The sequence below is a fragment of the Cololabis saira genome, chromosome 16 (genome assembly GCF_033807715.1).
Source record: "Cololabis saira isolate AMF1-May2022 chromosome 16, fColSai1.1, whole genome shotgun sequence".
NCBI lineage: Eukaryota > Metazoa > Chordata > Actinopteri > Beloniformes > Belonidae > Cololabis > Cololabis saira.
The window spans coordinates 35102997-35125259 of record NC_084602.1 but is presented as its reverse complement, the minus strand read 5'-3'; the positions used below and the strand labels follow the sequence as shown (position 1 = coordinate 35125259).

The window sequence follows — 22263 nt, the reverse complement described above, 5'->3', positions numbered from 1 at the left end:
ATATTAGAGGGTGCAAAACCCATCTGGATTATCTTTTGTCCTGTATAATGTTTGTTTATTTAATAAGGATCCCCATTAGTCTTCACCATGGGAAGACTATTCTTCCTGGGGTCCACACATAGACATACAAAAGATTACAATAATCACCACTCAAAAGGGTGAAAAACATTCACCAGAATTCCTAAAATAATAAATTGTTCTATAAAGAACTTTATTGTAGAATTTTTTTAGTTTGGATTATTGGTCATAGTGAAAGTATTTAAACATGTGACCAAGAAATTCAATTAGTGTTAAGAGATAAGTCAGCCTCCCATTTTGAGATTGGAAGAGAGACAGTTATCTATTTTGATGATGGTTTCATGTCAATCCAACAGTTTATTTTGACTCTGTTGACACTGCCCATTGGAAATTAAAATAAAGCCCAGAATAACTAAAGTAGTTCTTTGTAGATAGATGAAGAAAATTGCATGAAAAGTTTTAAGCAGCACATAGGAACAAAAGCACAACCACAGAGAAACACAACAGACTGAACAATGAACAGCAGAGAAGTGAGAACCAGACCCAGAGCCGGAGCAGCATATGTAGACTCAGAGGCTGACGAGACACAGGTGTGAGCAATCAGGAGATCAGAGGAAGCAAACACCTGAACCCGAACACCAAAAACACATTCATATATATCAATTACTACAGGACTGTTTCAGAAAATTTGAATATTGTGATAAAGTTCTTTATTTTCTGTAATGCAATTAAAAAAACAAAAATGTCTGGAATCATTACAAATCAACTGAAATATTGCAAGGCTTTTATTATTTTAATATTGCTGATTATGGTTTACAGTTTAAGATTAAGATTCACAGAATATTCTAATTTTTTGAGATAGGATATTTGAGTTTTTTTAAGCTGTAATCCATGATCAGCAATATTAAAATAATAAAAGGCTTGCAATATTTCAGTTGATTTATAATGAATACAGAATGTATGACATTTTTGTTTTTGTAATTGCATTACAGAAAATCACAATATTCTAATTTTCTGAGACAGTCCTGTATACCTAAAAGTATCTTGACTGGTCCTACATACGTATGTAAATATACCAATATAAAGTAATATACTTGCAGTCAACTAGTAAATATGCATATTAATTTTGGCAAAAAAAACAAAACATTGTGCAGTTTTCAATAAAGACCGATGTGAACATATTGTGTGGTGTGCACTATATCACAATTCATGGTTAGCACATTAGTATAGGTAGCTATATTGTATTTATTAAACACTCCAGATGGCTTTATTAAATGTTAGGTCTTCAGCTGGAAAAACATTTTTAATTAATGATTTTATCACTGAGCACAGCCTGGATTTGATGTTTTCAACTGAAACTTGGTTAGACCAAAATAGTGCAGCTGTTCTCATCTCTTCTTTGAGAGTACGAGTTCAGTGCACACAAATGTTTCAAAGGCAATGATCTCAAAACGGTGTATAACTGAAAACAGTAGTGAGATCTTTAACCAGGTCTTCTCTCTAACACCCGCCCTGTCCGGGAGTTCACTCAATGAGCTTGTTAGTAGTTTCGATGTTAAAATGTTAAATGTTATGGACACTATTGCTCCCACTAATGTCAAGTGTGTTTCCAGAGCAACTAAAAACAGCTGTAATTAAACCTCTGCTGAAAAAAGACAATCTTGACAAGACACAAATGAACAATTACATCTGAGCAGACAAGAATCAAATGTGGAGTTCCCCAAGATTCCATCCTGGGACCTCTTCTGTTCAACATCTACATGCTCCAACTGTCACGGATTATAACAAAAAAATAAATAAATAAACTACCTTCAATCTATACACCTAAAAACCACCAACCAGGCCAGAAATCTGGGTGTAGTGATGGACTCAGACCTGAATTGGATTTTAATTGAATTGAATTGAAATTTGATTTGGAATTGAATTTTTGAATTGAAATCTTTATTTTGAGCATACAAAAACAGAAAACAAAAAAACTATTTCACAAAACAAAAAAGAATACAAATAAACAGTCCTTAAACAAAATCAAAGGGAAATAAACATGCATGCCCGAAAAGGATTAAGAAGAAGGAAAAAAACTTATTGGGTCCTACCCCTTATTTGTATTTCAATTTTTGCTTGAAAATAAAAATAAGAACAAATAAAACAGCAAGCTTTACTTTATCAAAAAAAAGAAAAAGAATGTATACCTGTTATTACCAGAGCAATTATACATAATATACACAACATATATATATATATATATATATATATATATATATATATATATATATATATATATATATATATGTATATATATATATATGTACATATATATATATATATATATATATATATATATATATATATATATATATATATATACACACACATCTTATCATGAACAATATAATAATTATTCAATATACCATTTTATATACATTATGCTGAATCCCCACATAATCACTACCTCATGTCTCCTCTTCTGTATTTGGCAAAAATCATTTCTTTGTATTTGCTTTTGAATCTATAGATGGTTGGACATAGTTTCAGCTCTTTACTCAGAGTGTTCCATAGCATCACTCCACTGTTTGAAATGCAAAATCTTTTGCTTGTAGTTCTACATGACTGTGATTTAAAATTACCGTAATTGGTTCCCTTAATTCGTATCTCCCCTGTCTTTCCTGAAACATTTGCTGTATTTGTCCGGGTAAAGAGTTATTTCTGGCTTTGTATATTATTTGTGCAGTCCTTAACTCTGCAATATCTAACAATTTTATTATTTTGGATTTAATGAATAATGGATATGTGTGTTCTAGATAACCGGTATTGTGCATAATTCTGATAGCTCTTTTTTGGAGAATGAATACTGGTTCCAACGTACTTTTATATGTATTGCCCCAGACCTCTATGCTGTAATTTAAATAAGGTAAAACCATTGAACAGTACAGAGTGTGGAGGGATTTGCTATGTGGGAAGTGTCTAGCTTTTGCCATTATTGAGATGCTTCTAGCTTTTTTAGTACAGATGTATTTTGTGTGAGATTTCCAGCAGATTTAGTAATTTATTGTCACCCCTAAAAATTTGATTTCCTGTACCCTTTCTACGTCCGTCCCATCTATCTGTATTGAAGCCCTGTTATCCATATTCCTATTACCAAAAATCATGAATTTTGTCTTGCTTATATTTAATGATAATTTATTTTTGTCGAACCAAAGTTTTATTTCACTGAATTCAGATGTGACCATTCCCAAATGGTCATAAGAAAGAAATAAGATGGATTTGAGTAATTTTGTTACTTTACATATGTCGTTGATGTACGTAAATTTGAAAAAAAAAGCATTAAGACAATAACAAAGTCAGCCGACTATCACCTTAAGAATATATCAAGGTTAAAAGATCTGAAGTCTCAGATATTATATTTACTAACATTTTTGAAAATAAATTATAATTGCGATATTTAACATTTTTTAATAAGAAGAAAGAGGGATTTTAGATAAGTTGGTTTGTGTTACAACAATATTTTCTTGTTTCTGACTTTGTGTATAATATTAACCAGTGGCGGCTGCCCAATGGAGGGCGCTAGGGCCATTCACCACAGGAAAAAAATTTAAATAAAATAAAATACTTGGAAATATCTGATTCTATTTTTTTAGATGAGTAAGACCATCGACTCAGTCTTTGTCCAGGAAACATGCAGCAATAACATACAAAATATCAGGTTAATTAATATGTGTGTAATATTTCTGATCTTAAACTCTGAACTTAAGAGTTTTTGTAGTTTTGGTTTAGTTTAATTTATTTATTTAGCAATATAAGACAAATTGAACAATAAATGTAAAAACATTGAAATAACATGCAAGGAAAGGAAGAAGCCTGGTGGTTTATATAGAATCCTTTCCATATATTAATAAAAAACAAAACAAAAGCTAAACAAGGGGGAGTAAAAAACAAAAAACACAAAAGAAAATGTAACTCAGATTAAAATAATAAACACTACAAAGATGAAGAAATAAGAAAGTTCTTTAAATGTTTTTTGAATATTGGCAAGGATGGTGATGATTTAAGAGATTTATTGAGTGAATTCCACAAGTGGTGAAAGATTGATGTTTACATGTTCTACGAAACGGTAAATTAAAATCATCTTTGTGCCTTGTGGCTTAAGAATGAATATCGGAATTAACACAAAATAAATTATGAAAAGAAGAAGGAAGATCTTGTATATCATTTTTAAATTTGAACATAAATAAACATGTTTGAAAAATGTTGATTTTTATTGACGGATAATAATGAATAATTAATGAAAAGGGGAGCAGATGGCTCATATCTGTTTGCATGTGATATCATTCTGAGAAACCTTTTTTGAATTATCAGTAATTTATTAATAGTTGAATGTGTCGAAGCCCAAACAATGTTGCAGTAATTAAGATGAGGGAAGATTAAGCTATAATAGAGTTAAATGAGAGGAAGGAAGAACAAAAGGACAAACTTTTCTCAAAATACCAAGCATCTTCATAGATTTCATGCATACAGTATCAATATGTTGTTTAAATTTAAATGATCATCGATAATGACACCCAATAATTTAGTATGAGTAACCTGGCAAATTTCAGAGCCATTGATTATAATTCTAAGTTTTTCTTTGGGAAATGTTTTGTTTTTGTTACTAAAAATCATGAAGTTGCATTTTTTAATATTAAGAGTAAGCTTGTTCAGTTGAAACCATTTGAAGACATCCAATAAGTCATTGTTTACATGATTGACAAGGGTATATACAAGGAAAGTAAAGGCTAACTGTTCTTTTCTTGTTCTGTTCAGAGGTTCACACCCTACTTTCTCTGGAGAACAGTGCCAGTGTATCTCAGCTGGCAAAGACACATCCACACTGGGCCCAGGTGACCTTCAGAGGGTAGCTACAGTGGTGAGATAGAAGCTAAATATGTGGTGTTGGTCTTTTACAATGTTTTTAATCGTTGTGATGTATTGAGCAGAAAAGTGGGGAACACACTTTAAATTGGCCATGTATAATATAGTAGTCTACATTTATAGAGGTGCTATGTTGCTATGTGTTTGCGTGGGTTCCCTCCGGTTACTCCGGCTTCAGAGAGGTGGAATTAGGGCTGCAGCTATCGAATATTTTAGTAATCGAGTATTCTACTGAAAATTCCATTGATTAATCGAGTAATCGGATAAAACATTTTTGTTTAGTTAAAGAGCAATTATAAATATACATAAGATGTTAGATGTTAATTGACATTACTAAGACTAAATTATATAATACAGTAGGTTCATGGCTGTGCATTTAAAAACCCTGAACTTACACCAGATGAGCAAATTCACTGCCTTCACTCAAAAAACTAAGGATCTTACCAAGAAATGTTCTTATTTCTAACCTAAAAATGCCATTACACCTGATAACACACATCACTTAAAATGTTAGGTGTTATTTTTTGAGATAGGATATTTGAGTTTTCTTAAACTGTAAGCTAATCAGCAATATTAAAATAATAAAAGGCTTGCAATATTTCAGTTGATTTGTAATGAATCCAGAATGTATGACATTTTTGTTTTTGTAATTGCATTACAGAACATGACAATATTTTAATTTTCTGAGACAGTCCTGTATATTCCAATACTTTGTTGAGATGTTTAGTCTTAAGGACTTGTTCATAGTTTGATTATGCTGAGGGAAATGTAGACCATCAATTATTGTATTATGTTATCAAATTAGATTGTATAGGATGGGTTTACTTCTGCAAATTACCATGTTTTAATATATTTTGTTTTTGGTCTACTTTGTAAAGGCAAAACTGAAGGGACACCGACATGAAAGGCTGAAGAGAAGACTGCCAGCTGAGGTCCAGTCACAGAATGCTGTTGAAGAGGACCAAAGCATCAAGAGGAGACTGGTCGAGATTCTGGAAACCTCTGAAAAACAGGCGTCTGATAACTTCAACAGATTAACAGATATTCTTGATAGGCTTACTGCTTCAATTGGTGATGGCTTTGCTCTCCTGCAGCGGGTTGTGAATACACCCCCACCAGTGCCACATTACAGCATGCCATTCGAAGGAAGAGGTCCTTATGGACATCTGTCCATACACACCACTACGCCCATATCCCCCAAATTCAAATTCAGCACTTCACACATTCCCACATAACTCATCGGCCGGCAATAGAACACGGAATGCTGTACCACTTAGCACCATCAACCCAACCCAACAGACACCTGGTGAAGGAATGCAGCAGTTTTCATATACCCGGTCTCTTTTTGAGGAAGATTGATGACCTCCTTTTGTGAGTCATGGCCGTTCCTGCACTGTTAATTTGAGATGTGAAATGGCAAGCTGCAATACTTAAAATGTTTACAGTACAAATTGGTGCCCTAGTTTTAGGGGTTTTATGTCTGAAATGTTTACTTTGGCAGCTCCAAGATTTTGTAACACTGAGGTCAGTTCAAGCCTCTTGAAGTCTTTGTTTACTTGAACAGTATTTTTGCACCATTTTTGTTGAACAGCAGTACAACTGCGTTATTCTTGAAACCTCTTGAAAAGTTTAATTGGATGATGCTTTTATTTAATCATCCAAATGTGTATTATAGAGGCAGCTTATTTGCACTATGTTTGTCTGACAATTTTTTTTGTGACTCTTTACAGTGTCAGATCTGTTCAGAAATAAAAAGTCTGAAAACTAATTCAGGTGTGTGTCTGTGTGATTAATCGCCATAAGAGTAAAACCAAGTCAGATCAACAAAGCTTTCCCACATAACAATTTGGAATATCTCTATGTGAACAATGGCATTCAACTAAACAAAACATCTAGACTTGGCAGTCTCTATTCAAGTGACTTATTGTAAACAACTTTAAATGTAAAAAAAAGCCAAAAAATGTAAACTTAAAACGTTTTAATTACTAAAGGTGCACACAGACATTTTGAACATTTTTGTTAACACAATTGCCCTAACATTAATTTCTTATTAGAAATAATTTTAAGCAACAACACTGGTTCTCTCTCTCAAACACAGTGGAGAAAAGTGTCTTTTATGGATCCAGGAATTGCGTGAGGATTCTCCTGACCCTCTTCCCTTCTGCTGTCAAGCTGTCTCTGACAGCTAGTTCTGAATCCGGTTGGTTGTCCCTGTCGTACTGAACTGCCTCAGTAACACTGTTGTCGTCTATCCTGTCCTTTGAAGCTTCACAATAATTATGCAGCACGAAGCAAGCATAAATAACAAAGGGAAGGTCATTCAGATTAATGTCCATCGCCCTTCTCAGGACTCCGAACCGGGCTTTTAGTCTCCCAAATGCACACTCAATCACCATTCGTGCTCGGCACAAATTTAGTCCAAAGTACTGCTCCTGGGCAGTGTGTCCCCCATTTGCATATTCTTTCATGAGATATGGGAGCAGTGGGTATGCAGGATCGCCGAGTAGATAAACTGGTATGGCCTCTTCGTCATCAACAAGGTATCTTGGACAGGGTGGGATTTTTCCATTTTTCAGGCAGGTGTTCAGTGAGGAGTTGGCAAAAACACGGGCGTCATGCACACTCCCTGGCCATTTCACTACCACGTCCATAAAAGAATATTTGTAATCCGAGGTGGCTTGGATATTCAAAGTAAACCTCCCTTTTCTGTTCAGGTAGTCAGTGGAATTAGCTGATGGTTGCTTGATCTCCACATGAGTCCCATCCACAGCACTCAGGCACTGAGGGAGACCGTGAGCCTGTTCAAATCCCTGCACAAGTTGCTGGACAGCAGATTCTGTTGTGGGCAGTTTCATGTATTTAGGACCCAAGTGCACAGTTATTGCTTTACACACCTGTCTGACAATTATTGAAACGACAGATCTAGATAGACCAAATGCGTTTGCCGTCTTGCGCAGTCTACCCTGGTCAGCTAAATAGTAGAGGGTGCAGGCTACTTTTTTCATTACACTGACCGGGGACCGCATGACAGTTGTCTGCCCTTCTATGTGGGGGCGCAGTAACTCCGAAAGGGACAGTAGCGATGAGCGTGACATCCTGAAGTTCTCACGCCATTCCTCCGGGACAACAACTTCGTTTTCAAAGTTTTCCCACCAGCGAGCGGTCCGCCCTGGTGGGATCCAAAAACGACGCTGACGCCGCTGGCAGGCAACCCTCTGCCTGCCAGCGGAATGAAGTTGATGTAATATCGTTGATACAATTGCAGACCTCCGAGTAGTCCTTCTCCTCTGCTCGTTGACATAATACTGCAGTTGTGAATGCAAACGCAAACAGGCAAAAAGTGTTTGCAAAAGCGTAAAAACCAGCACTGCTTTAACAGCTTCCATCAGTCGCGGTGGCCAAACAAATTGTAAACACAGGTCGCACTCATGACGCTGCTGGTGACGTTTCTGTCGCATAATGTGACGTAAATCTCTGTTTTCCTCCGTTTCCTCTGTTTAGACGCAAACGTGAAAACGGAGTTTTTGAAAATCTCCACTTTGACCGGAGTTTTCAGAAATGATCGTTTTTGGGGGCTTTGACCTCCGTTTTCGTGTAAACGAACGGCCAAAACGCATGAAAACGCCTCCGTTTTTGCCCCGTGTAAACGGGGCCTTAGGCTGTGCACAAGACTGGTTCTCCTTCACCAAGCGTCTGATCAGTGATACACTGGTACAAGCAGACAGATTCCAGCAGTACAACAACCCTGAAGCAGCACTGAACACCACCATTAAAGTTTTTCCTCTGCTGAACAAGTTTAAAACTTAACTGGGCCTCATCTACTGTACAGCAATGATGAGTTCTGTGGCTCTGTACCAGCTCTTCATGGGGAATAATCTTCAGGATACCTTCTCAGATACTTTGTCTCTGCTTAAGATCATCATCCTACCTCCTATGACTACATCTGAATCTGAAGTGAATCTGAAGAGGTTCCTCACAATAACACAGCATCATCTTTATGGTTTGGCCTTCCCCTCTATGGAGAAGAAACTTGTCAAAAACAGGACAAAATGTATGTTCAAAAAATAAAACACTGCATGTCTTTATAATGTTGCTATTTTTCATTTCATTTATTCAAATAAAGATGTGACACTTAAGTAATTATTTGCCCGCTTTTTGGTATATGTCCATTTTGGAGTTTGGTATAGCCCCCCCTAGAGAAAACTACACCAGCCACCACTGATATTAGTGTTACATTTGAGTTTCACTGTCTTCATAACATGTAATGAAAAGTCAAACTTCTGATATAAAAAGAAGGAAGAAGAATAGCTCTACACAATTTTACTTGTGAGATTCATAAAAAACATTTGGAGGGATGTTGAGCCGCATTTTGTAATAAACGTCCAAAATGTAATAACTTTTTAATTTCATTTTGTAATAATGCCGCATTTTGTAATAAACTGCCCCAATGCATTTTGTAATACATTTTGCTGCATTATGTAATAAGTTATTACAGTTTGAGAAGATTATTACAAAATGCACTTGCGACTTTTTCATTTTCTAGGAAATGTAATAACATGTTTACGAATGGATAAAATGTTGATACCCAGAGTTTTGTTCTGTATTATAAGAAGCATAATAAGGTTTGTTGGATGTTTATATAACTATTCTTGATGTGGTTTTGGTATGCCTAGCTTTTACATATACTTTAAAGTAAAATAAAACACAATAAAAAAACAAATAAACTACGCTTTATAATTGTTATTACATAATACACCATGTTATTACATTTTCTAGAGAATAAAAAAGTTGCAAATACATTTTGTAATAATCTCAGAATGTAATAACTTATTACATAATGCAGCAAATTGTATTACAAAATGTTTTGGGGTAGTTTATTACAAAATGCGGCAGTTTATTACAAAATGAAATAAAAAAGTTATTACATTTTGGACGTTTATCACAAAATGCACTGTTATTACAAAATACGGCTCAACAAGGATGCGGGTTTCGATCCCGCGACCTCCCGCTTTGCACCTACTGGCTCCCGTCAACTTCGCCAAAGTAAGCCCAAAGTAAGCCCACATTAGCCCATCACGTTCCTCTTTGGGCTTACTTTTGACCAATCACGTTCCTCCCTCTCTGGCTTACTTTTCTCAGATTTCTCTCCATTCACCATGTCACAAGATACGACGCAGAAGATCACTGCTGACAGTTTTTAACTTCTCAAGTCCAGCAGATGGCAGCAGAGCATCACAAACTTTTCATGTTATAACTTTCCACTTTGAAAATACATCTCAAATACTGCCCTTGTTTTTAACAACGTGTGCTTTTTATTATTTTACCTCTTTTCTTATCATTTTGTGCAACATCTTTCACTCACTGCAACGTGCAATTATGTAAATATCCATCTGTAAATATCCGTCAGTTATCTTTTTATATACTAGTATTTCTTATTATTTATCTTTCTTATTATTATTATTATTATTGTATACCAGTTAACTGTTTATAGTGTGTTATTATTATTACTGTGTTATTACTTTTTCTATTGATGCCTCTTGTTTTTGCACTATCCCCTTTGCTGCTGTAAACTGCAAATGTCCCCTCTGTGGAACTATTAAAGGTTTATCTTATCTTATCTTATCTTATTTTATTTTTATTTTATTTGTTATTTACTGTCTAATTATGTCTGGCCGCTTTTAATGTTGATGTAAAGCACTTTGAATTACCTTGTGTTGAATTGTGCTATATAAATAAACTTGCCTTGCCTTGCCTCAAATACAAAATACATCTCAAAAGTATATTGTGTAAAGTCTTATTTGTGTTATAAGTGTTTTTTTAAGTGCTTCCTCTTCTTCTGAAGACTGCAGTATAAACAACGATGTTACTATTTGTACTTTGTAACCCTGCAACCCTGGCGGTTTAGTTTATTGTCTTCATAAGAGATAATGAAAAGTGAAACTTTGTTATGTAAAAATAAGTAAGAAGAACATTTTTAAATAATATTTCTTGTAAAATTCATAAAGAATATTTGGAGGATGCGGGCATCGATCCCGCTACCTCTCGCATGCTAAGCGAGCGCTCTACCATCTGAGCTAATCCCCCGATGGGGACGTCAGGACCTGTGACGTCACGATATTGCGTACTTTTCCGCCGAGAATATTCACAATATTCGTTTTATTACTATTTTTACTCAAATACAGACGTTAATTTAAAAGTTTAAAGCCAAGTTTAATTTACAAATGTATTATATTCATAAGTTTCATAGTGGCATACTTGTGGCCAACCGTTCCTTGAAAAATTGAAACGTCCCGTATTTATAAACTAAAGTACGAGTCCCGTATTGAGCTGAAAAGGGATGCACTTTGTCGCGTATTTCTGTGAGAGTCAAAAAAATAGTCATAGAATGGCATTGAGCAGCTGTTGAGTTCATAAGTTATTTTTTTCTGTTTTACTAACTGTAGCCTACAGTTAAGGCCTTTGAGGCACAAATATGTTTACAAGTTTTCTACAGACTTTCTGTTTGCACTATTGTTATTGCACTAGAAATGTGCACTATTACAGAATGGATTTTCTGCTTTCTTTCTATTGTTTTACATTAATTTATACAATTTTACGTTAAGCAGGATAGGTTTATGTTTAAGAAAGATACTTATTTTATTCAGTTCATTATTTTCGTTAATTATTAAAGTGAACTGCTGGATAATAATTTTCCCATGGCATTCAAAAATATGCATCTAATCCAATTCAGGTTCGAGTCAAATAGTTAAAAAATCGTTTCACTCACAAAAAAGGGGCTAAAATAATTCACCACGCCAGGAAGGTTGAAGGCAATCGGGTTGATGAGGTGTTTTATTTTTCAGGGATTTGGCAACCCTAGTTCCTACTGAAAAACAAACGTCTTTGTCGCTGAAGTTACCTTTTCATTTAATCCAGGTCAAGTCATAAAAACAAAACACAAAAAAAAATTGTCACACAATACACAAGTTTTTCTCTAACTTGGATTAAATAATGTCATCGATAATATGGAAGAAATATAAACGTTTCCAATTATGAAACGTTTCTGATACTCTGCTGCCATCTGCTGGATTTGAGGAGAAATTAAAAACTGTCAGCAGTATATGAGGAAGGGGTGTTTATGTCATTCTCTGATATAAAAAGAAAATACAATCTCCAAGGAAAAGGACATTTCTGGAAATATCTACAGATCAGAGACTGTATCACATCCAGGATTCTGTAAGGATGGAAATCACATCATGGACAATTTCACATTACCTGCAGAGTGTCACAGAGCCGGTATATTCTATAGAACAACCAACCTGTTGCTCAGTGATGACTGTTGGAGCCTGAAAATAACATGGGAGAGAGACCTGGGATGTTGGATGGATAAAGACGAGCGGCTGAGAATCATATCTAACAATGGGAAATACATTAGGGAAGCTAAAGGGAAATTTACACAATATAAAATAACACACAGGTGTTACTGGACTCCACATAGACTCAACAAAGCAGGTATAATAAATAATAACTTGTGTTGGAAATGTCAAACTCACATAGGCACTCTACTACACTGCATCTGCAGGGGCGTCAATTGGGTATGGCAAGGTATGGCAGCCGCCACACCTTGGCTTCAAGGGAAAATGTAAATATTTGTTTTTTAAATACATTTATGGAATTACTCTGTCTATTTGTATTGATTATTCTATTATTTAATACTTATAAAATAACTACAAATGCAAATCAGAACAACATGATCGATTTCACAAGTTATTACACTGCAAAAACTCAAAATCGTAACAAGAATATTCGTCTTATTTCTAGTTAAAATGTCTAATTTTTAGTCAAAAAAATCTCATTAAATTTAAGACAAGACCCAAAAACTCAAAAAACAACAATTTTCACCTGTTTCAAGTAGATTTTCACTTAAAATAAGTAGAACATTTTTTTTGCTTGTAATAAGAAGATAAATCTTGACACACTGGCAGATTTTTCTACTTATTTCAATTGAAAATTTACTTGAAACAGGCGAAAATGGTCAAATAAGTTATTTTTCTGGCGATGACTCTTGTTTTAAGTGTAATGAGACTAAAAATGACTAAAAATGAGACATTTTAACTAGAAATAAGACAAATATTCCTGGTAAAATTTTAGTTTTTGCATTGTGAGCGAGACTGCATTTGAAAAAGTTCCAATTTTCTTGACCACACAGATAAGCTACATAAACTTCTGTGATGAGTATTTGCTGGACGTGTTGATTGATACTCTAGTTAAAGTTCTGTGACTCGTAACCTTGCCATACCTTAGCTTTGACTGAATTGATGCCACTGTGGGATTGTCCTGTCATTCTGCCTTTCTGGAAAACGGTCGTGAACAATCTGAGCAACTGGTTGGTAAGTGACACCATTATCTCCCAGATTATGCCTACTAGGGGACAGAAGCCAAATACACAACATAACAAGCGGAGAATTCTCTGTAATCATGGCAGGGACTACAACGGCTGCCAGGACGATACTTAAATTGTGGAAGGTTGAAGGCAATCGGGTTGATGAGGTGTCCTGTATTTATTTTTCAGGGAGTTGGCAACCCTAGTTCCTACTGAAAAACAAACGTCTTTGTACCTGTAGATGCTGAACAGGTGTTGACACACGACGCTGAAGTTACCTTTTCACTGAAGCCTAAAGAGAGATTCCGCTGTATTTTTGACTCTAAAAGCCAATTTAATCCAGGTCAAGTCATAAAAACAAATCACAAAATAAATTGTCACACAATACACAAGTTTTTCTCTAACTTGGATTAAATAATGTCATCGATAAGAAGGAAGAAATATAAACATTTCCGATTATGAAACGTTTCTGATACTCTGCTTCCATCTGCTGGATTTGAGGAGAAATTAAAAACTGTCAGCAGTATATGAGGAAGGGGTGTTTATGTCATTCTCTGATATAAAAAGAAAATACAATCTCCAAGGAAAAGGACATTTATGGAAATATCTACAGATCAGAGACTGTATCACTCACAGGGGTGCACTATGACTGCACTATGCACTATGAACACTTTTTCATTTTATACTTAAAGTACTTTTTCGGATGATACAGACTTTTATGTAAGTGACATTTTCAAAGAACAAGAATTTTCACAGTGGGGTTATACAAACTTTACAAAAGTAGAGGTTGTGAATACTTCTCCCACCTCTTAGGCAGATCCACCAAGGCAAGGTTTGATAATACATTACAGCAAATTAAAGATTTTCAAGTATCTCATTTCTTAGTAGTGAATACAGTTCTGCTGCAGCATATGCATCCAAAGGAGCATCCCAGCCATTTTCATCCATAAGGAGAATGCAAAGCTCAAAAACAGTTTCATCACAGGGGTACTGCCCTTTTGGGGTGCATTCCTCCTTGCAAATAGCTATTTCCTCCTCCAGAACAGGCTGGAGTTTGTCCTCTCCTGCATACAGCTGTGGCATGCTGAACATGAGAACAGGGCGTCCTCCACGCATCCCATGTGCAGGCCTTGGTCTGATTTGGTGCCACCATTGGTGGGTATTCCATGTTCTTACAGCCTCATCCAGTTCATCCTGCATGACAATAAAATTCAATTAAAACTCAAATTAAAAAGGATAGTATATTTTAACAATCTAGACTGGTACGCACTGGAGAAGCCATCCTTATGTCACACTGGGTTTTTTTTACTTTTACATCAACAATATGTTTGAAGACACTGCTACAGGAAACTTTTTGTGCACACCTAAATAGTGTGATGAGCCTCTAACTGTGCAGGCATTTGTACAAGCAGTAGGTGTCGCTGATAAGACCGGTGTGTACACGTTGCCATGACAATACAAAACAATTTTGATTTTCAGCAGCATGCGGATTCTCGGATTGTATGAATGTTTGTTATTTTGATTCATAAACAGAATACCGTAAATAATCATGTCTTTTATTTAGCAATTACCTGGATAAGGTTGAAGAAGCAGAACCGCATCAAGTTTTTGTCCAATAAGTCACCTGTGAAATATCCATCATCTCTGAGGGCCTGAAAAATGTCCATCCAAAATTGCACACTCTGTTTACGCAAGATCCCCCACCATGACTCTATCCGATGATTGGCCGTGCTGCATCCGTAAATAAAGCTTCCTTCTTCCGCATAATGGTCCTGGTGATTCCTCCGCAGGAACAGCTGCATTTCTCTCACATGCCCATTTTCCGTACCTGGGTCTGCTCGCACCCTCTGTGGACAGCCTCCGATGTGTGTCACTGTGTTTATAAAGTAGTCTGCGATTACTTTTGGGTCACTGTTTGTGTAATATGCTTCCATCCACATTATGTGACGGCTAAATCCGTCAATGCAGCCATTAATTCCAATGCCATACGGCTTCAGTTTATCGTAAGAATCCATATGCCACAGTGCGTTGGGACCCCTGCTGTTGTACTGCCGACGTCGGAGACGCCGTGATCGCCGGAGCTCCACTCCCTCTGGATCCAAAATCTTTATGATCATCCTCATTGTTTCCTGAGAAACAACAAAACCTCTTTGAATGGCACGCAGATGTAACCACCGATAGCCTTGCAGTCGACCACTACCAGACAGCTCCTCTTCCACAAAAGACGGAATTTCTTCCAAGTCTGTGTGGTTCCTTCTTCGAAATAGACACAGTCGTTTGCACAATCGCTTTAAAGTCCTTATACTGATAATAATTCCATGCTGATGTGCCAAAAGGTGAAGTATTTCCTTATTTGTGAAACCGATACCAAAATATAACTTCACAAGATGCTCAATATTCCTCATTTTAACACAGGGAGAAGACTGCTCAGAGTTCTCATAAATTACGACTTTATTCTCGTAATATTACGACTTTATTCTCGTAATTTTACGACTTTATTCTCGGAATGTTACGACTTTATTCTCGTAATATTACGACTTTATTCTCGTAATTTTACGACTTTATTCTCGTAATTTCAATTTTTTTTTGTCTTAGTTTGGCCCTAATACTCCGTCGTAAATACACAACATAACAAGCGGAGAATTCTCTGTAATCATGGCAGGGACTACAACGGCTGCCAGGACGATACTTAAATTGTGGAAAACACCCAAACCCCTTGAACTGAAAGAGTGGATAAACATCATGATAAAGACGGCTTCATATGAACTCATGCTCAACAGGCTGAACAATACAAACCAGACCAAGGCACCAGTCTGGGACTCGTTCTGGGCTCACATCACATTGCCTGATGAGCCTACAGTATAAATACCTCCCTCCGATTGGATTGTAGCACTATAATCCATTGTATGGATCTGCTCTCCAGCTATGGAACCATCAATAGGCCCTCTTTTTGAACAGTAACGTTCACACTGTATCTTTAGTTTACTTTGGTTTTGCTGTGACACTGATACTACATGTAATGTATATAATAAGAAATGTCTCACAATGTAAAGTTTTGTACTGTCAAACACCAAAGACTAAGAAATAAAAACTTGAATTACAAAAAAAAAAAAAAAACTGTCAGCAGTGATCATTTGCGTCATATCTTGTGAAATGTTATTAACTCTGGGACAAAACTAAATTAAAACTTTGTGTATCTCTGATGAGACGTTGACGTCTGTTGCTACTTGAAAAGAAAAACCAAAGTCAAGACATTTTTGTATAAACACATCACTCCCCCTAAGAAGTTCTCCAACCTGCATGTTCTTTTTCAGTCTTGAGGAAAAGGTTTGTTCACGCTGCCCATTCTTGTTCTTGCTTTATAAAACTAAAAAGGCTAAGCCGTAAATTAAGAGAAATAAAACTTATCAAAACTGGATTCTGGAAGTTGTCAAATTCAGCAGGAGGAGCCCGGCATCAATCCCACTTTTCGGCATTCTGTTCTCAGGTAACGGCGTCGATGCCCGCATCCTCCAAATATTCTTTATGGATCCTACAAGTAAGATTATGTACAAATATTCTTCTTCCTTCTTTTTATGTCAGAACATTCACGTTTCCTTACATCTTATGAAGACAGCAATTTATAACTCCTGTTTCCAAACAAAAATTTAACCTAAGTGCAATTATAATACATTTGAAAGCCTCACGCTTAGTCTGAAATTTCCGAGCTGGAACTCAGAGAAGCCAGTTGTGTTAGTGGTAGTGTATCGGCCCCCTGCTGTCGCTTATCTAGAGTTTTTGTCTGAATTTTCAGATTTCCTTTCTGGATTATTGATCAGTATAGATAAATTCATCATAGTGGGTGACTTTAATATTCATATGGATGTTGAAAGCGATAATCTTAAATTAGCTTTCAATTCTCTTCTAGAATCAATGGGTATCTCACAAAAAGTGGACGGGCCAACGCATTGTTTTGATCATACTCTCAATCTCGTTCTCACCTACGGTGTTGAAACTGATGATCTGTTGGTGTCACCTATAAACTCCCTTTTATCAGACCATTATTTAATAACGTTTGAATTTAATGTTGTCGATGTTGAAGTGCAGGGCAGGATGTATTATTTTGGCAGATGTTTGTCTGATGAAGCTATTGCTAAATTTAAGGAGGCCATTGCTCATCTTGCGACAGTGGAAAATAGTGAAGCCTCTACTGAAGCAATAGAGGCCAGTGACCTGGGTCCTACCTCTGATGTTGGTGTTGATTTTCTTGTTAGTAACACTGCTGATCTGTTGCACTCAGCTTTAGATGAAGTTGCTCCTTTGAAAAGGAGGGTTTCTAGCCACAGGAGCTTAACTCCCTGGTATAATTCCGGTATTCGCATGTTGAAACAAAACGTGCGTAAAATGGAAAGGAAGTGGCACTCTTGTAAGTCTGTAGACTCCTATCGTGAATGGAAAGATATTCTAATAGTACCGGTATATAAAAAAGCCATTTGCAAAGCCAGAACAGTTTATTATTCAACGTTGATAGAGGATAACAAAAGTAACCCACGTTTTCTGTTCAGCACTGTAGCCAGGCTGACAAAGAGTCACAACTCTGTGGAGCCGTGCATTCCTGCAGCTCTCAGTAGTGAGGACTTTATGAGCTTCTTTAACAGTAAAATCAAGAGAATTAGAGAAGAAATCAACCAGCCGGTTGTGGGCGTTTCTTCAGCTTTAGCGACTTCCCTACGCTCTGACTTATCTCTAGACTGTTTTGATCCTAAAGACCTCCCTGAGCTGACTTCACTCGTTAATAGAGCTAAGTCAACCACATGTATGTTAGACCCCATCCCGACTCAACTATTCAAAAATGTTTTTTCTCTTATTGGTGCAACAATACTGGACCAAATCAACCTATCCCTAAGCTTTGGATATGTACCACAGGTTTTCAAAGTCGCAGTAATTAAACCTTTACTTAAAAAACCTTCTCTTGACCCAGACACCTTAGCTAATTATAGGCCAATTTCTAACCTTCCATTTGTATCTAAAATTCTGGAAAAGGCAGTTTCAGGCCAGTTATGTGACTATTTGTATAGAAATGATCTGTTTGAAGTCTTTCAGTCAGGGTTCAGAATGCATCATAGCACAGAGACAGCACTGGTTCGAGTCACAAATGACCTCCTTATGGCCTCAGATAAGGGACTAGTGTCCATACTGGTTCTACTGGACCTCAGTGCTGCTTTTGACACTGTAGATCATGGCATTTTACTGCACAGGTTAGAGCATGTTGTTGGGATTAAAGGGACAGCTCTACGTTGGTTTAAATCATATCTATCTGACAGGTTCCAGTTTGTTCATGTACATGAGGTTTTTTCAGAACAGTCAAGGGTCTGTTATGGTGTTCCGCAGGGTTCAGTGCTACGGGCAATCTTGTTCAGTTTATACATGCAGCCGTTGGGAAGTATAATCCAGAATCACGGCATACACTTTCATTGCTATGTTGATGATACGCAGCTCTATTTGTCTATGAAGCCGGATGAAACAGAACCGTTAGTTAAACTTCAGGCATGTATTAGGGACATCAAGGACTGGATGTCCAGAAATTTCTTGCTTCTAAATTCAGATAAAACAGAGGTTATCATTCTTGGTCCAGACCATTTTAGGAAGGGATTAGATGGTGTTGCGATGGCTTCCAGTACAACTGTGAGAAACCTTGGTGTTATTTTCGATCAGGATTTGTCGTTTAAACCATATGTTAATCAGGTTTGTAAAATAGCATTTTTCCATCTCCGTAATATTGCAAAAATTAGGAAAATCCTCTCGCAGAGTGATGCAGAAAAACTAGTTCATGCGTTTGTATCTTCTAGACTGGATTACTGTAATGTGTTGTTAGCAGGATGTCCAAGTAATTTGCTGAATAGGCTCCAGCTGATCCAGAATGCAGCAGCACGAGTGCTGACAGGAATCAGCAGGAGAGACCACGTCTCTCCAGTGTTAGCGTCGCTCCATTGGCTACCTGTAAAATTCAGAATCCAATTTAAAATTTTATTACTTACTTTTATTACTTGCATATAAATGACCGCCGTCAGGTGGTGAGGATGGGCAACATAACATCGGACCCACTGACCCTCAACACAGGAGCCCCCCAGGGCTGCGTCCTGAGCCCTCTCCTCTACTCACTGTACACACATGATTGTACATCCACACACAGCTCCAACGTCATAATTAAATATGCGAATGACACGACAGTCATAGGCTTGATTGATGACGATGACGAGTCGGCCTACAGGGCAGAGGTCGGGTCACTGACACAGTGGTGTCGAGACAACAGCCTGGCTTTAAACGTCAGCAAGACCAAGGAGCTGATCGTGGACTTCAGGAGATCAGAGAGAGAGTACGCACCTGTTATCATAAATGGGGCTGCTGTGGAGCAGGTCAAAGACTTCAAGTTCCTCGGAATCTATATATCGAGGGACCTGAAGTGGGCTACACACACCACAAAAGTGGTGAAAAAGGCCCAACAACGGCTCTACTGCCTGAGGCGTCTGAGGAATTTTAAAGTGAGCCCCCGCATCCTCAGGGCTTTCTATACAAGCACCATCGAGAGCATCCTGATGAGCGGCACCACGGCCTGGTTCGGAAACTGCACCGCCGCAGAAAAGAAAGCACTGCAGAGGGTGGTGCGAACAGCACAGCGCATCGTGGGAGGGGAGCTTCCACCTCTCCAAGAACTTCACGTGAGACGTTGTGTGGCTAAGGCCCACAACATTATCCGGGACATCCATCACCCCAGCCATAGCCTGTTCCAGCCACTGCCTCACCCACGGCCGGGCAAACGGTACCAGTGCATAAAAAGCAGCACCACCAGATTTCTGAACAGTTTTTATCTGTCAGCAAACAGATTACTGAACAAGACTTAGTTCTTGTGAAAGACTGAACTGAAGATTTTTTTATATCACATATAGAAGCCCAAGACTATTTATCTGTGTTTCTATCCTCTTATTCCACATACTGTTTTTATGCTTTTATTCATGCACTATGCACTTTGTTTGTATGTCTATCTTTTAACTGCAAATGATGATGAGCCTGCACAAACAAGTTTTTTACCCATGTTACTACCAGTAATATGATGTGACAATAAAGTTGATTGATTGATTGATTGATTGATTGATTGATTAAAGCCCAAAACGGCTTAGCTCCGCATTATTTACAAGATTTGATAGTGCCTTATGTTCCTGGCAGAGCTCTCCGCTCCCAGAGTGCAGGTTTACTCGTAGTTCCTAGAGTATCTAAATGTAGATTTGGAGGGCGGGCGTTCTGCTATCAGGCACCATTACTTTGGAACCAACTTCCAATCTGGGTTAAGGAGGCTGACACCACCTCCACCTTTAAAACTAAACTTAAAACCTTTCTGTTTAGTAAGGCCTATAGTTAGTGTTTAGTAAACCTCTAGCTGGTGTTGGTAAATCTCTAGGTAGTGTAAACTCTAGTGTGTTAGAGTCAGTAGTCATAGTTGCAGCTATAGAACAAGACTATAATAGTTAGTCTCAAATATAGCTTCGCGGTAGATATGCTGCTATAGTCTTATGCTGCAGGGGGGCACCGACATGATCCGCTGGGCGGTGCCTCTCACCCTTCTTCTCCTCTCCTTTTCCCTTCCTCTCTTCTCCATTACCATTTTTATTTATTATAAATATCTCATAGCTATCGTTTTGGGCCATCGTTTCTGTAGTTTCTTGTGCCGGCCCCCCTTTTTTCTCTTTTGTGCATGTTTGCAGGCCGGAGCCTCGGGAGCTGCGTTCTGGCCTGCGGTCCCGGTCCCCCCCCCCATCCCCGGTCATCCCATTGCTGCTTCCGCCTGCCTGCGCCCCCCCCTCTGGTCATCCCGCTGCTGCTTCCACCTGCCTGCTGTGTGCTGCTGACGCCCCTGACTCCCCCAGTCTGGCCCTCGGCAGGAGGGTCCCCCCTTATGAGCCCGGTCCTGCTCAAGGTTTCTTCCCTCCTAAAGGGGAGTTTTTCTTGCCACTGTTTGGCTTAAGGCTTTTCTCCCACTATGGGAGTTTTTACCTGCCATTGTTTATGTAATAACTGCTCGGGGGTTTATGTTTATGTTCATGTTCTGGATCTCTGGAAAGCGTCTAGAGACAACATCTGTTGTATTAGACGCAATATAAATAAAATTGAATTGAATTGAATTGAACAATGAAATTCAAATGTAACACTAAGTTAGTGTCTAGTTAGCCTAGAGCAGGGGTCAACAACCTTTTTTAAACCAAGGTCTACTTCCTGGGTGCTGATTGAGGCAAAGGGCTACCAGTTTGATACACACTTTTGAAACAGCCAATTTGCTTAATTAAGCTTTAATTATGCTATTATTATGATTAATGGTATTTCGCTATGTGAAGACACTGACCATGTTAATGGTTTCTCAAATAAATATCAAGAATTTGAAAAAAATGAATATCAATATGCAACATTTTATTTCCATATTTTCAAGTTCCAGTGCTTTTCAAATTGAACATTTTCAACCCATCACTTCTACAACAGTCACAATGTCACTAGGAACTCACATTGTACCTCTCAAGAACCTTTTGACATTTTCAACAAACATGCTGCATAAACCTAGGAAAAAATACACTTAACAGTCTATCAAATGTTAATTTTAACAAACACATTTAATAAATCATAAATGAATGACACATTTTTTAACTGTACACCAAATCTGGTATCTTTTTCTTTGTCAGTTAGTGGGAAGCCATGCATTGCATGCCAGGCATGCACTGCCTGCATGCATTGCAGCGTGTTGTACTCTGGTGTATAACTTGACACTGCAACTCTGAGTGTGTCTTGCAGATGTGCATCAGTGAGGCGTGTTTTGTGTTTGTTTAGTTTTAGTTTTTAGTTTATTTAGTTTATTTCAAACATGTAAAAAAAACAAGAAAAAAGACCAGTAGACAAATACAGGTGGGCATTCCACCACATAAAGAAAAAAACAACATCAAAACACATATTTCAAG

General features: G+C 37.4%; 1 non-coding gene across 1 annotated transcript; it reads right to left on the bottom strand.

The window, feature by feature from the left end:
• Positions 1–10934: 10934 nt before the first annotated feature.
• Positions 10935–11007, bottom strand: trnaa-agc (transfer RNA alanine (anticodon AGC)). The gene has a single exon. It is a non-coding gene; the product is annotated as a tRNA-Ala (tRNA).
• Between the last annotated feature and the right edge of the window lie 11256 nt (positions 11008–22263).